Here is a 12,731-nt window from a genome sequence, read left to right on the forward strand (position 1 = left end):
TAAATTAATACTCACTCCCACGTAGACGCCGAGGGTGGACACTAACAGCCGTGGATCGCGCGTATACAAACACGAGTGCATAAGCTTGGACCGCGCTGGCTGTGATGGTGCTCGCCATACGGGCATTTCGACCCCCCGTTGAATTTCTAGCGGCCATTATTTAGCGCGCTTAGAACTTGCTGCCCGTGGGGTAATGGCGCCCTTCCGTACACCGTACGTAGACCGTATATACCGGTAGGATAGCCAACGGGACTACCAGAACGGAGACTACAGGATGGTAAGAGGAGGAGGAGGAGGAGGAGGAGGAGGAGAAGGAGGATGAGGAGGAGGAGGAGGAAGAGGAGGAAGAGGAGGAGGAGTAGAGTTAGGGGTTGCAGCACGGCCTCGCAGCAATCTGGGAATTCCTGTTAGTTCTTTGGGCGTAATGACTCAACCCTTCCCGACGAAATTACGGCAAGAGAGCGCCGGATGAGAAGCGAACGGTGATTACGCGCGGCGACGATAGGGGCACACATACCTGTCTGTACGTAGCGCGCCGGGTGCAGCAGCCGGAGTCTTGGGAAAAGTCAAACGAGAGATTTTAAAGCAATTAATTAAGGCCGCGGCGGAAGGAGTTCTTCTATTATCCGCGCGAGAGCACGTGAGGTCGTTTCTCGCGATGAATTTCAGCGGACACCACCTGAAGGCAAATACGAGGAGCCGGAATTACGTAATGTTTTCATTACTCCGCCGTACAGAGCTCCCTTGCTTAAATAATCCTCGATTTAATACTAATTATCCACGATTTATAGAACCGTTAGTCGCGGAGAAATCTTTTCATACTTTGCGTAATCTTTAAGAACGAAGACGTTTGTTGCGGCGTTTAGATCTTCGACACGATGCTCGTGTTGCAAAAATATTCTTATACTTTTATTGTATACTTTCACTTTCAGTTAGACGAGATACGAGAGAGTCGGGAAACGACTTTTTTTAACATATTTTCAAATATTTTAAGAATTTAGATTAAATCTTTTAGATAATTTTATAATATTTTTGAAATGTTCGACATTTATTTTTATCGTTGGAGCAATTTTTGTTAAAATGTGAGTTTTGTCGTGTGAATAACTTTCCCTTTTTCACAAGCTCTTCTATGAAAAAGATAAACATCAAGAACCATTGTACCTCGGTGGCTTGAGAACGGTTCAACGAATCTAACATCGCGTTTTCTACTCAGAGTGTACCGCTCCGGCGGACTTAGATTTAGGGGCTGCTAGTTGGAGGCAGTTCGCGGGGGGTGGCGGCGAGCCCGGTGAGCCGAAGGGATAGAAGAGGGGCGAGGTATATGGGGGGTCGACGAGGAGGGAGGGTCGGGTTGGTTCACATTTACATAGCGGACCCGGCAGGACTAGATGACTAGGCGGTGGGATATTAAGAGGGAGAAAGGGGGTAGGTGGTGGCAATTCTGGCAACATGGCCGCGACCGAGCCGCGCGACGTACACCAAGGGAGCTCCTGGAAAAGGGGGAGAGGGTGGCTAAATTTCCTATGCCACTGCCGCCTTCTCTCGCATCGACCACCCACCTTCGTCAAGCCACCCATCGCCACCCACTCCCACCTTCCTCCCTCTTTCGCCCGTCGCCGGGATGAGTATCCCATCCCGGAGTCTGCTTAGACGCGATTTCTCGGACCTAGCTTTATTCGATTATTAAGGACCGCTATTGGATTAAACGCGATTCCATTCCACGCGTGGTTCTGCGACTGATTTCAGCGCCTGCCACCACCCACACCCGGCTTGCCTAACTTCCTCTCGCTCTTTTTCCGACTTCCTGTCTCCGTTCGTTCGTGCCACGCCGTTGATTGGTCTCGATGTCAGAGGGGATAACTTTCCTCCACGGATACGGCTTGCCGCGTTTTAGCGCGGAATGGGGCTCGCGAACGGAAAGGTTAGCCAATTAGATCCGCGACCGCGCGAAATCGGGCATGCAGCGACGAATTGCAGCGTGACAGAATTTCTCGGGATATGGACACGTTCGTTCGTTCGCGAAACCAATCTTTTTCACTCTAATACCCTTGCTTACACCGAATAATTTTTATATACTTCTATATGACGTTAAACTCCCAATTTATTACATTTATTGCACGATGTTAAAATTCTAGGTGGTTTCAAGATTTTTTCGTCCATTTCTATCCGCTGTTTTCTCTGAATATTCAGAAAAATCGATGTCCGAATTCATTCCGTGTCGTAATGTACTTTTACTTTTTCCCAAGGTGCATACATTACCCCGCAATCTGCGAAGCTTCGCTGTGTGCGCGACGACATTCAACTTGCGTCGCAAGGATAGATCCGCATTTTTTCCGCGTGTTCACCGACGTGCGCCGCAACATTCACGATGTGTTCTTCGCGCGCGAGCGAGGCGAACGTTAATCCCCGTCGCTGTAACTTTCAACGGCGGTAACTCATCCGATCAAAACCGTGAAACTTGGAGGCACGAGGCTTAGTCCTAATTTAAGGGTAGAAGTGAAAACCACCCCTGCCGGCGCTAATTTAAGGCCGGCACGGCCCGCTCATTTGTTTTAACCGTTCTCCCGCGGGAGACTCGGGGGGGCGGGGAAAGGGAGAGAGTGAAAAAGGTACGCAGGTTTGCGGAAACGAGAGACAGAGAGACGGAGAGGACACACGGAGTTCGATAGAGAGAATCGGGCGCGAGGGTGAGAACGGGGGGAGGGGAGGAGAGCGGATGGACGAAACGCGGTTTAGTTTAGTTGCAATTCGCGCCGTGGCAGCGACCAGCTTTGAGTTTGCTTTTACATTTTGAAAATGCGCAGGTCGGTCATCGACAGGCGATACTGTTTGATCGTCAGATCAACAGTTTCGGGATTAGCAACGTTTTTTTCCCCCCAGAAGTAGCGTTTTATCACATTTGGCAAAGTGGATAAGGGTAAAAATTTATTCATTTGACAATATTTATCCGCGAGTGAATTAATTCGTAAATAATTCGGACTAACCTTTTTTTTTGTATGCAACGCAGAAGGAGAAAGTTGATTTTACAGTAATGTGCTCATCTGGACAATTTATATATATATATATATATATATATAGTAAGAATATCTTTTCTCCTCGTTTCGCTGCGCAAATACGAGAACGACGACGTTCTACATTGAAGTATGCAATAGTAAACAGTGAAAAAAAGAGCACGATGTGACGCGCGATGCAGCGTCCGAATTTAAGCTCTTTAGGCTGCTTCGAGGTTTATCGAATTCTTCGATCTTTTCTCGTTTTTTATTTCGCCGTTCCATCATCCCGCAACGCGTTCTTTTTTCTCACTCGTCGAGATCACTTTAAAGCCGCTCTCGCCGGCGCCGGCGTCCCGGCAGCGTTCACTTTTCTTCCTTTTTCCTGCATCTGGCCTGCGCGCGCGAGCCTTCTCCTTTTTTATTCGAACGAATCGCTCAGAATCACCCCGACGTAACGGAATTAACTCGCGATTTACCGATTTATTAGCACGCCAATCTTCCTTTCTTTTTAAGCGCTTTACTTGTGTATGCTATTTCCACTTTTTCTGCTTTAAGGATGTGTCAATCGGCAAATATCAGGAACAAATCAAAGAGAAACAAGAATCTAGGAAAAATATTTCCGCGTAACTTCAACAGTAATAAGCAAATAATATGTTGATATGAATATTGGCGTGTCTTAATTAGCTAAAAGCTGAAAAAAGTCTTACAATTTTGGATGTAAAACATATCGAATTAGTAATAATTAATTAAAAGGCAAAACTTATCAAAATAATGGTTTTATTACATACATTTAATGAATGTGATGTATAAATATATATATTTTATCATAATTATCAAACAAATATAAGCACAAAAAATGATACAAGAAGATTGTATTGTAAGATTAACTGTAATCAATCAATTTTTAGAAAAAAACTTTATTATTTCAATCATTTTTTTTTCTAGAAGTGTATATCTTTTTTAATTTTTCTAATTAATGTGTCTCGATAGAAAATGACAATGTACATTTAGTAGATGGAAAGGCACGAACTACTATTGTCACCGCGATCCTAATCTCACGCCAATGTAGAGATACCCGATATAACATCACCGTGAATATCTACACTCACCTCGTGAAATATAAATCGGAGCGAAAGATTATAACACACGAGCGTCCATATTTTGTACAATGCATCAACTCGCGCGATCAGAAGAATTCTTTGTCCGTGGAATGTCAGCCGGAGATAGAGCCCGACTCTACTCTCTTTTACCGAAAAAACCTTCGTGTTTCCGTCTCTTTGACTACGCGACCGCGACGACACTGAGAGCTCAAAAGCGCCAAAGGCGATTCGCGATCCTTGCGATCGCGTGAATCGCTGTCGAATCTAAATATCAAAGGGCTTCGCCGGCGAGCTTGAAAACCTGAATGACGGCTGGGGGTCCTCTGGTCCAGGTGGGGTCTGCACCGGTTCGTCTGGTTCCTTCCAAAAAACTGGATCACCCATCCGTCCACTGGGGGGCTGCCGCCGTTACCGTTACAATGCATCCCCGCAAGAGATGTAAGCATCTCTCGCGGTCCAGCGACGTGTTCTCGCGAGAAAACGAGTTCTCTCCCTGGGCGAAACGCGTCATCCCTTACGCCGCTTTGTGGAGAAACGAGTCCGCGGTGGTCCACAGTTTCAAAACTCGTTTCGTGATAAACGGCTGCTGCTCGTTTATGCCAGACAGAAAGGACGCTAATTCTCTAAAGATCGCTTCTCGAAATAGTCCGAAACGTTACGCTTCTCGCAGTAGAGTCGAAGGGAAGGAATGTCATTGTAGTATATCGATCCAGTTATAATTTTATTTGGTTAATGAATTTATTTTATTGGATAAATTCGTTTATGAATGCATTTAATACTTTATTTATTTGTTGAAATGTTTGCGTTTATGTGAAAAATATGATATCTTTCAAAAGAAATGGCGATATATATATATATATATATATATATATAATATTTAGAAAAATGCTTTAATTTTAATCTTGATAAAATATTCAATATTCCAGAATTACAGCATATAATAATGCATTCAAACATTTCTCTTTCGTCGCATCTTGTTTGTAGTGAAATTCGATTTATATTTTTAGTATATCAACAAATTTCACATCATCAGGAATGATGCAGCGCAATTTGCATACGAAAGAATACGTTCATCTTAAGCTATATGCGTGAATCTTACATGGGAGTCCACGGGAGAGAAACTTGTTTCGTTAAAGACGGCTGCTCTTTTTCCAACCGGTCTTGAGAACAAGATCATCTCCAAAAGTTTCAACCGTCTTCGAAAAACAGAATCTAACCGTCACAAAGATTGTCTCTTATTCAAGTCTTACTATATTTTACTGCACGCAACAAAGTTTAAATGTTATATTCGTCTCTTCTTCAATAAACTAACATTATATTCCCGTGTCGCAGCGAAAATTGTCGATAAAGCTTCGCGAACGATCGTGATATGGCATTTACTGCAGTATCGAGATCGCGAACGAGAGAGATGCATCTTGGGTGTCGTAAAGCCGATCGGTGTACGTGCGCGTCATTGCAAATGAAGGTGCTACACCTGGCTTTATCCGAGACAATAAAAAGGAATGACTGGCTGGCCGCGCGGTTATTGGATAGCTCTCGCCGCAAATGGTTAATAAAGCTCGAAGAGAGCGAGGATCGTCCGTGAGACGCATGTGGGAAACGGATAAGGTTGGCGTTAATGACGCCCGCATGCCTGCCCGTACCTTTCTCGTAGATGAGCGCTGGTAAAAAAATAAATCGTGCCCGCCCTCGCTAACCCCAAATCTTTAGCACCCCCTTTTTCGTTTTTTCTTGATGTATCAGAAACAGCCAACCTTTTTATAGTAACAAACTTTTATATATGTGATAGTCTTTGTCACCGTTAAATATTGCACATATCTAGATTCTTTGTAGCGTTTCGACGAAACAAGTATCTCCTAGAAACTGAAATATATTGCAGGATATCAAAGATTGCCGAATTAAAAGAAAGAATAATAAAATCTTATTTTATTATTAATTTTTGTGTTATTAATAAATTTGAACAGAACTGTACTATTTAATTGTTTATTACAAAAATATTAAATGCTGAATATTACAAAGTTATGAAAGAGAATGGCATCCATTTTATCGAAGCTGATATTTTTCAGTCCATATTTTTCAATCTGCCATGAATTATCATATATTCTGCTGTATTCTGCTATATAATTTATAACATACAGGGAAACGTGCGCAAATTCTTTTGCCGCATGCTTGACCTCGTTATCGTGCTGCATTGACAGTTGGCAGATCGAGCATTCGCAGCGCGTCGCGATAGAAAATTGTAAACTCATCGATGTTGACGCGAAGCGGAAGACCGAAGATATTGCGGAAGGAATCACTCGATTGGAAATTATTCGAACAAGTACGAGAGCCCGTGGCTGTAAAGTTCGAAAATTGAAAATTTCTGTCGGGACGTTGTAATCGGCCGTTGGCTCGGATCGGATGAGGGTAACACTGATGGGTGGCGGTCGGAGTTGGTTGAGGGATGGCGAACTGTCGAGCTAACGGACGAACGCGCGAGCGAGTGAATAACCACGAACGAAACTTGAGTGATTTATGTTAATTCGTGTTAAATTACTTTGTTCGGTCGATGCGGTCCAAGTTATGTTTAAAAGTTGTCCGTATCGATGCGGAAAAATCGCGAAGACAGATTTCGTTTAGAGTGCGAGTGAGATTTTTTGTAAAGATTTACAAGAGTAAAAAGCTGTACTTATTGTTGATGATATTAATAATGTCCAACAGAAGAAACGATACAGGAAGAACGATTATCCACATTACGTATTATATATTGAGATATAGTTCGACAACATTGAATATTCAATGCGATGCGTTCAACAAGGTTGTTTAAAAATTTCGCACACAAAATTGTGAGGACCACTTCGTAGTACGTTTCCGAATGCAAAGGTCATTCCGTTGTATTTCATATACTTGAAATTTTCAAATGCGTTTCATACGTCGCGTTTCACATACGACATACCGACGAAAAGCGAAAGTTTGACGTTGCTTATTATTTCATGAACTTAGTATAATCATGGAGCGAAAGAGAGCAATAGAGGAATATGCGGAAATGGGTTCTCGTAAATTTCGCGGCAATTTAAAATTACACCACTGGAGGAGAAACGAGAAGGCAAGAGGGGGTGACGGAGATATATTCTCAGTGTCGGGCGCATTCCGGATTTCCCCTATTAATACCAAACTTTGGCCGTCCAAGACTTTTTTCTCTTTCCAGTTATGCCGGCGACATTCGTCCTCATTATTCCGCGCGCTCCGAATTTACTGGGCGAGACTGGCTCTAAATTTGAGCACACGCATTCCTTGAATTATGAGTCCTTATAACACTCGCACTTTGCATTTACGGCTGCATATAATTACACGTTAAAATATGTGGGCAATATTCTTCGTAAGTGTAGCATTCCTTGAAATTATAGCGCAACGTCGGTGCAACTGTTAAAATTTTTAATACGGCTAATGTTATAAATAGCATAGTCAAGAGTATATTAAAAATCCACGCTAGTAATCCCGCGTCTTTAGTAATTTTCTATACGACTAAGCAAATCCGCGCGCTTCCAATCGATCACACATAAATTTCATATGCGCTGAGCGTGAACGCACGCTGCAGATGTATGTTTCAACGTTATCTGCGCTAGCAGCGAGGAATTAACATATCAAAAATATTTTATGCTCAAAATAAACAATGCGAACGTTGACATTCGTTCGCGCGACACCCTGAATCTTGTTAAAATTAGTGTGTGAGAGCGTCTCGTGCGCGAAAAAAGATGGATTCCGCAAATATTTGCGCTTCTTCGTTTTAATTAAAATTCACGCTCGCAACCTGTCAATTTATAATTAACTTCTCTGTTTAGTGTCATACACGTAATCGGAACGTAATAAATGTATATCGCGGAAATTTCTTCGGAAGCATCGGCGTGGATTAAGTCGCGCTAAACCAACATCCGATAACCATCGGCGCGGGCTTAATTACAAAATAATTATCGCCGAGTAAGAACCGTGCACGGTCGGCGAATTTTACACTCGCTCATCTCGCGAACCCGACGCTAAACGTATAAATATCAAAACCGCGGTGGTACTCGCCTACTCCTCCCCCCCTCCTTCCTCCCAGCCACCCCATCCGCCACCCATTCGCCACCCGTCCAAGCTCCGGCCACAAAGGGATATTATCGTAATGCGCATTATTAAAAGAAGCGCGGGTGGGGAGGGAGGGGACGAGTGCTGAAAACTATCGCGTAATGTAACGCCGATAAAACAACGTACGAGTGCACAATAAACGTCCCCATGGCGGACTCGTGTTCACTTTGTATTTTGACGAGCGTACACGCGGTGTACCGACACGCGCGCAGCGCGGGCGAGCGCGCGAGAGCACGGGTAAGCGGAGGCACACACGCGCGCGCTCTCGCCCTCTGTGCCATTCGTAACGTCGGCGTAACGCTGTAACGCTATGCGAAACAACGCCAGCCCCGGCGTATTCTGCCCGTCGTCGTGTTGTAACTGCGCGTTGTAACGGGCACCGCAATATGATGAACGATGAATAATAAATGGCGCTGCCGATGAACAACAAAACGGTGCGAAGTGTACCGCGAATAATAATTGGCAACCCTTTGGCTGTGTGTGCTTGCGCGACGACGAGCGATCGACGGTGCCGGGGAGCGGGGGAAAGCGGCGGACGGTGGAGGCCGCGGATGGACGCGGCGTGACGCGGCGGGGGCGCGGCAAGAGCGTGAGACATTGATTGACGATTTTAGTGCGGGCCGTTTTCTCCGCCGAGGATTTAGATCCGCTTCGAAATCGGATGCGTCCGGTAACGTATCTTCTTCTACGCGGAATAAACGCGCCGCCGCGTGCCGCGCCGCGCCGCGCCGCGCTCAATCCGCCGATCGAGCGTCGACCATCCCATGCATGTTTTTATATCTACACGCAGCTCCAGCGAACCGGCCAGATATATACGCAGTTTTTTGCCGTTTCCGCTCCGACAACGACTAAAAAGAAATACTTGGACCGAAATGTATAGGATATAAATCCAGGTAATTGTTACAGTGTGGAATAAATGTGGTACAGATGTATTTCGTAAATAATAAAATTAACATTCATTACGAAATCGCGGAAAAGATAGAAATATTCTTTTAATAGCAATTTTTTAACTTTTTTTCGGAGAATGATAATTATTAATTTCACCGTTAAACAGTCGTTATAGTGCGCAAAACAGCTTTAATTAATCTTATGTAATTTATTAGAGAGAGGAAAAATGTGAAAGACGAGAAGCGTTTATTTATTCTACATTAATAATATCTATCGCATTTATTTCATATTTCGATAAAGAGAGACCGCGCCGCGACAAATGTGTGCGGCTTCGTGGCGGCTTCGTTGCCGCTGCGACACGCACACAGCGCAAATTGCCGTGGCGTGACAAAAAGAGCCTTGGCGCTTAACTATCTAAACTTGCGCATTAAAAAAGAGGAAGCGACTCTTTCACGAGTGGATGCATTACTCGACGCGAGCCGACCTTTTCCATTCCCGGCGGGAGCTTGTCGCGAAACTTTTCCTTGCCCGACTGTCGAAGACGTCAAGCCCGCCTCGAGGATCGCGGACAGGCCTCGCGCGACAGCAACGAAACGCGGGGGGGGGGGGGAGTGCGGGGCGCGATGCGGGGTGAGAGAAACGCGAGAAAGTCGGAGCAGTAAATACGACATGTGAAAGAAGGAGAGACGATAGCGAATAGACACGCAAAGAGGAGAGAGAGGTAACACACGGTCGGCGAACCAATCGCATGCTGCGCCTGACAACCAGGCGACTACTATACCGCACCATTGCGACCATTTGAGTTTCCTACCGCGGTCTCTGTCTCTCCATCCCTCTCCCATCCTCTCGCTCCGGCACCACTATCGTACCTCTATCTATCTATATTTCGCTCTCGCTCGAGCTTTTCGCTTTTCTCTCTTCGTCTCGTTCGCTCGTCTCTACCTCTTCGTGCCGCCGCCGCCGCTGCCGCCGCCGCCGCCGCCACCACCCTCCTCCTCGTACCGACCATCCTTTCTCGCTCGCACGCTCGCCTCGCGTTCCTGTATCTATCTTTCTGTCTCTCGTATCCTCTGTTCGCCTTCCTCCCTCCTCGTCTCTCCCGCGCGCCGCTCAGTCGCCGTCTCGCTCGCGCCTCCATCGAACCGGCGGAGCACCGGCCGATTTTGCATTTAAATTTGGTAAATTTGCCGGAGTTGGCAAATGAGCTGCGGGCATGGTGTCTAATACTCGCGCACGAGCACGGCCGCCGATACACTGCGTCTAATGCCTCTGGAGAGGGTACGCGCGTACAGTCCTCCGCGAAAGTCGCCGGCGATCGCAAGATGCAATCTTCCAGGATGATCTCGTCGTAGACGAATCTTGAAAAAGGCAACATGTAGTATTTTTAACAATGCGATCTCAAAATTGCCTTCGAGACAGCTGGTGTGCAAAGTGCATTGGAGTAATATTTACTCCAATGCACTTTGCACACCACTTTAAATAGATGGATAGAAAGGGCACAAAATAGCCTCACCACCAATTCAATTATCCTGATTCGATTAATGTGATAATATTTTAATAAATATTAAGAAATAGATAGAGCAGATCTATTTAAAGTTTCTAAAGAAAATTCTTGTTTAATCATTGCTGATACGTCATTAATGATGTACAATATTGATAGATGATGTGATAGATACAGAATTAGCACTTGTATTAATTAAAATTCGATCTTACCGTCATTCGCTGTCATTCAGTATTTAAATCTTTGATCTATATACATGCCGTAAGTTATGTCAAATAATAACAAACCGCAAATCAGCCGAGAAAACACTTGGTGACAACTGCGCGTGTTAACAAATCGCTTTCATAAAATATTATCAAATAAAAAGTCGCAGCGATACGATTGCGCGCGCATGTAAACGGGTGACGGGAGGAGGGAAAACAGTTTCATTCATGGGTTCGACGCATTTTTTTTACTTTCCTTGCGCGCAATAAATCAATCGGCGATAAGCTGATAAATTCTGTACACGCGCGTCGGCGCCGGGCAAAACGGGACGGTTTTTGCGCGGGACTGTACGCACCTACACGTGGGAAATAGTGCATAGGAAATGCAAACGTGTAGCGGAGAACTTCGGACAGCACCCTCTAATTTTAGCTTGCAGAGGGCAGCACCCTGTCATGCCTGTACGTGTCTGTCCATGTTGTAAAGTTGCGTTCCATCCTCATCGTACAGTCCTCTTTCCAAATTCAGTCGGAACAACGCCCGAAAACCCGGAAGCGGTTTCATGGTCGCAGACGAACCGGCCACCAACGTGTCTCTGTCGAGAATGTCTGCTACTAAAGAGTCGTTTCCAAGACCGGACCTGATTGGCGAAGTTCATCCCGTCTGCAACAAAAAAATCACCGGCTTGTGAAAAGACAGCGTGGGATAATGATCGAAGAGCGAGATCCGCACGCTGCGTCGGCAGAAACATTTCGACGTTGAAGGATCTTCCTTTTCAAGATCTGTCCCTTGATTATTTAACTTGGTCGTAATTGTTTTACACGCGTCCGCATTACGGCGGAGTCGTGCCGCGCATAAAATATTTTTTGAAAAAGCGGATAATACTCTACCACGCAGGAAGGTACGTAGTCGGGGAAAAAATGCGCCACGGTATTAAAATTTCACTATCGTATTACCCGCTATGCGCCCAGCCGACGTCACGAAACGTTGCATTAATCCACGGACGTCTGTCCAACGTTTCAATGAGAGCGAAGAAAAGGGAGTGCTAAATTGGGATACACGGCGCGAACAGGAGGGTGGGCGAGAGGGGCGAAAGAGAAGCCGCTATAAAAAAGACTGTCTAGATTCGCTTTAGCGAGTTTTCCAGGTAACTTTCTATCGTTGCCTGGCAGCGCAACGCCGTCCGCTAATTAGCTCCGCGCGCGTTACACATAAAAATAGAGACAAATTCGGAAGAGTGCATTCGCGACGTTAAGACGCGACTTCGGCAAGTCCGATGTGTCATGATAATTAATTTTTCACCGTAATGCTATAAAAAAAAAAGTGCATCATTGATGCAATGATGAGAAAAGCATTTTTTTTCGTATTTTGAAAAAAAATGCTGAATCAATTCTCCGAATTTTTTCTCATTCTACGCGGCATTTCGTTCGCGGAAAGAGCTAATTTATTAATAGTTTCTGAAACACACTCGTAAGATGCAGATTGAATCGCATTACCATTCGATTGGAAACAAGAAACCGGGGGATGATGAGCGGCATGTGGGCGCCGGTTGCGTCCTCGTGGCGATCTCGTGCTCTTGTTTCTAGGAGAAGGTATCATCATTTTTGCCGTTCCGCCGAGTCTCGAACAGCGACGCAGCACGTAACGTAACGCGACGTAACGTAATACGGAGAAATAATAGGTTGATGAGGGGTGGAGTTGGGGGGTTGAGGAGGGCGAGAGGGTGGGCGGGGTGGCGGTCGCACGGGAGAGAACGAAAGGACGGGGATGAGGGCGCGCGAGTGAGGCGCCTACGGGGAGACAAGGGGGGTTTCGGTGAAGGCAGAACGGGGGCCTGGGGGTGCCGGCGTCCTGTTCATTATGCAACGACGCGACTGCACGTCCCCCCCGCGCGCGCGCTACTCTCTTCCACTCCACTTCATCCCCCCGGCGACGCCCGCCCCC

The 12,731-nt window shown here is 45.7% G+C and overlaps 2 long non-coding RNA genes across 4 annotated transcripts in view; one reads left to right on the forward strand and one right to left on the reverse strand.

Annotated features, from left to right (window-relative positions):
• LOC136998415 (uncharacterized) overlaps positions 1 to 12,731 on the forward strand; it is a 165,992-nt gene that overhangs the window by 80,868 nt on the left and 72,393 nt on the right. The gene's annotated exons all lie outside the window — the stretch shown is intronic.
• LOC105668752 (uncharacterized) overlaps positions 9,111 to 12,731 on the reverse strand; it is a 75,708-nt gene continuing 72,087 nt past the window's right edge. Inside the window, exons 3-4 of one of the 2 annotated variants that reach the window (XR_001100163.2) lie at positions 11,146 to 11,450; positions 9,111 to 10,443 (exon numbers count right to left, since the gene is read on the reverse strand). This is a non-coding gene — a long non-coding RNA (uncharacterized lncRNA). Of the gene's footprint in view, positions 11,451 to 12,731 lie in introns of both variants that reach the window. The other variant, XR_010888985.1, reaches the window with a different exon arrangement.

This window comes from Linepithema humile, chromosome 3 (genome assembly GCF_040581485.1).
Source record: "Linepithema humile isolate Giens D197 chromosome 3, Lhum_UNIL_v1.0, whole genome shotgun sequence".
Taxonomy (NCBI): Eukaryota; Metazoa; Arthropoda; class Insecta; order Hymenoptera; family Formicidae; genus Linepithema; species Linepithema humile.